We start from the raw sequence: 4,507 nt of genomic DNA, 5'->3' as shown, positions 1-4,507 counted from the left end.
TATATATATATATATATATATGATAATCGTGATTTGTTTCGCTTGAATTCTTGCCACGTAGGCAGGATATGACAATTGTGACTTAACGTTATACCTCTTCCCGTTCGTTAAAACGATTCCAAGAGGGGTCGCCCGGAAAATCTATGCATTATTTAGGACAATAGTTTGAGCATCCGTTATCAATTGTTTCTGAGATTTGCCATATTAGTTTTAAAACGATGAATCTGTGCTCGGATTCCGACTCTATTGCACTGCATTTTTGTTTTATTTTCTATCGTAGTCTGATTTAAGATGTATATCTCGAATTCCTCTCGTTCAAGTATAAATAGTTTGTCGACGAGACCTATACCCTATTTTACAAATATAAATTTATTTTTCATATACCTGAACATTGTTTTCTTATTTTTTTCCTTCAGTTTCAGTTTTTTCCCGTACAAAAATGTGATTAAACAATAATTCTAAGTTCGAAGAGTGCTTCTCTCTATCTATCTCGTGCAATCGCGAGAAGAAAAACTGTAATTAGATAAATATTTGATACTTTTAAAAGGATAACGCAATCTGCTCGTTCCTTTTTGTTTTTTCTGGAGATTTATTTTACATCGAATACACGCGGAATATATAAGATCTGTACGGAAATCGTCTTGAATATTAACGATTTAGAATCGTGACAAATAAAATGCGGAATATTTGTCAGTTATATTATTTATTATATATTGGGTCGGAAAAAAAGTTTCTTCGTATTTAAAAAAATTTTTTTGCACAAATTTTTCATTTGTTGTGAAATTTTCATTACAATTATATCATTCGCTAAAGCAAAGTTTCAGTTTAAAAAATTTTTAAATTGCTTTTTAAATTGCGGTATGATGATTTTTATCGGAGTTATGAGCAATCAAAGTCAGAATATTCCTTTACCTATCTCGCGAATAACTCAGGAACAAAAAATCATAGCAACATTAAAAAAAAATGATTTTGTGAGTCAAGCTTTCACGATAGATAGTCGGAAATTTTCATAAATTTTTTTTTTGAGCACGTGAGAGACCCCCAAAGAAAATTTTTCATCTTTTTCAGCTCATAGATTTTTTAGTGTAAAAATTATCACAGAAACTCACAGAAACTCAAAAAATATAGTAATCTTTCGAAAGTAGAGAGATTTCAAGCTTTAAAATCCTTTTTTAAATTTCGTTCATTTTCGAAGATATTGTATACACAATTTTGAATTTAAAAAATACGAAAAAAATTTTTCCCCGATCCAATATTTATTATCATACGTAATGAGTGGAAAAATACAGAGCAGATTAAAAATAATTTTATTATAGAAAGTAAACATTAATTAGCAATTTATTAACAAAAAATAAAATAGATTGTATATTTCTTAAAATTATTTTTTCTAAAAAAATGTGTAATAATTAGAATATATTTTTTCTTAATAATAAGTGAAAATGAAAAATTATTAAGAAATGTTATAATCGAGAAATGTAGCTTTTAAAATTATATTTATTTAAAATATTAAATAAATATGATTATTTTCGTGAAATTTTTTGTTTATATTAGGATAGAAGGTACTTATTGTTAGTAAATTGTTAATTATTTATTTTCTAGAAATAAAACTATAAAAATTTCCCTTTTTGCGCACACATTCATTGTATTATTATTTATTAATTTATAGGAAATATGGACTGTTCACGAAAATCTTTATTTTAAGATTGAATAAAACGAATTTTTTTTTAGATTAGAGACATGTGGAACAATTGGTTACACATATTTGTCTTATTGTATGATACGAGCGCCTACATGTGCTATTGTTGTTGAATGACGATTTTGTTGCACTTCCCTTTTATCTCGAGGTTATACTTATCGATTATTGCTTCATATAGCGTGTGTGTATTTTCATTTAATTTTCCGCACGTTGCGCACTTCCAATAACCGCTGCAACTGCAAATTTTAATCGTGTAGCGCAGTACGGCAGATCCGAGGACGAAAAAAAGTTTGAAAGCATACATAACAACATATTATTCTCTTGTCTTGTGCTACACTTAGACTTTTCAATATCTTAGAATATTATATTTACATTTCACATGTAAACAATCGATAACAACTTTTTACAAAATCCAATCTATTTATACGCTTTTTTTACAATATTCAGCAGTATATTCCTACTTATTCTTTATCTTTCATATTATTGCTTACATTCCTCTTAATGCCATCATTATTAAAAGTCTTTCATGTACGCTCTTTCATAATTTTGAGTACTAAATATTGTAATCGTAATTTGTAATCGCCAATGTTGCGGCGATCATTCGAGAAAAGTGACACGGCAAAGGTTCGTATATATACACTACATACACAATAGAATGTATATTTCTGCGATCTGCGTTACTGCGTCTCGAATGTAGTGTTATTAACCAAATATTCTAACAGTCAGTATACGAGGAGCTCACGTAGTATGTAGAAATATGAACATACGCACCATTAATGCAGGTTTCTCGCATACCTGACCATTATTCGCACACTTGGTGTCACTAATCATTGTTTGTTGCACATTGAAAGAGATGTATCTGTGTAGTTTTAGTAATTTTTGTTGTCGTTTCGTGCATCATTCCCTTGCACGAAACAACAATAAGGATTATCTTTCTGGCATTGAAATACTAAATGAGATTCAACTCCGAAATAATTTTATTGTCTCCTTCGACAATAAAAAAAATTGTAAATTAACAGCTTTTTTAAATATAAATATACAATTAAATAGTTTTTTTAATTAAAAAAATATATAAATTATCGGTTCAAGTCATCCGCGAAATTGATTCAAGTAACATTATAAAACCTCAGATTTTGACGCCATTTGAGTTTCTTTTTTCACGACAATGCATGATAACAGTTGTCGCTTAGAAGAATATTGTCGTTCCTGGCAGAAACGGCGAGGGAAATGCAAATAGAGGCGAAGTCCGGGCTGAGGAGTGGCGAACTACTCAACGGCATTAACAACAATAACAACAACGCAGTCAGGACGATAACGAGATACGTGCATACTAAGCATGCAGACTCGTCGGTGAAGATCTTTCGAGAGACGATGGTTTGATATTGCACTTCTGGATGGCGTTTGTCGCCCGCAATAACGTCAATCACATTGTGTGTAAAAAAAAAATCGATTAGTCATTTAGAATTGTTTAACCCTTTCAATACCACTTGATCAATTTAGAAAAGCACACTACGTGAATTTTTACTGTGAATGAAATATTAATACCGAGAACAATATACCTATATATGAAAATTTTGTACCGGCATTTTATTAGAAAAAAAATATAATATATTTTATTTTTTTTATCTTACACATTAGAGTCTTTTGAAAATATGTTCCGAGAATTATTTATAATGTTGATTGTTTGAGATAAAATGTTTTATTTAAAAATTTATTTTTTTCTAAATTTTAGTATCAAAAGGGTTAAACGCTATGTCAATAAAATAAAATGAATAAACGATGACGAATTGTAAAGCATTTGACACGTTTTCGTCGTGACAGTATATTAATCCGATCCATTGAACACTATTGTAAAATCCGAATACTATAACCATTCCACTAGCGTAATCGGCAAAAGAACTTGCAAGAACACGAATCACAACGTTGTATTTGAAACTGCAAACTGCGTGTCCTTAATACTGTATGCAATAACCAGGGTTTGCCTAGAACTCTGTGTGACATGTCTAAAAAAATTAAAAAGATATTTAAAAGACGTCCTACGTTATGTCAGATCTCTTTTAAACATCTTTTGTTACTTCGTGGATTGTTAATCAAAGCATATATCCACGTATAATTCAAATCGCACTTTATTGGTATTCAAGTTTTACATCTACATCTTGTTGTTATTTTGAATCCAATTAAAAGTCGAGAGCTTCCTTACTTTTGCCAAAGTATTATTTTTGAACGCATTATGAAAGTCCCTCAGATTGCTTTCGTTCGTGCGTTCACATATGACCAAAGATTTCGTACACCTATTTTATTATCGGTATATCGTGCCGTCTTTCTCGATGATATTAGAATTCTATACGAGATGCAAATACTGTAATGACACCGTATATCATAAATGTAACGTGAATGTTTCGCGATATAGATTTCTAGATATTTAACGTACCTTATCGGTTGTCCTTGTTGCGCTATGCTGTTAAATTCATTAATTATTGTACTTACCGCCGCCGCAATTGACATGCGTCTCAAGTGCAACTGATATCCTAATTATCTCTAAGATTACTTCGCGCGTTATACTTAATTACTTTTTTAATTATGCAAATTAAGGTGTACTGTGTTTATTGTAATATAAGGATAATTAATCCTGCCGAAGGAGATCGATTCGTAGAATCGAAGGATTAAGGGATCTCTGTTAAAGGAACTCTGTTAAGGATGAACTACTTATAAATCAATAGCAATAGTCTCTCAAAAAGTGTCATATTTTACACGAGTCATTAAGTTCATTCGCGTTGTTTGCACTTTTTGTACTCAGCATCTTCGGTCTCT

This window comes from Atta colombica, unplaced genomic scaffold (genome assembly GCF_001594045.1).
Source record: "Atta colombica isolate Treedump-2 unplaced genomic scaffold, Acol1.0 scaffold125, whole genome shotgun sequence".
NCBI lineage: Eukaryota > Metazoa > Arthropoda > Insecta > Hymenoptera > Formicidae > Atta > Atta colombica.
Note: the sequence above shows the minus strand (reverse complement) of the source record.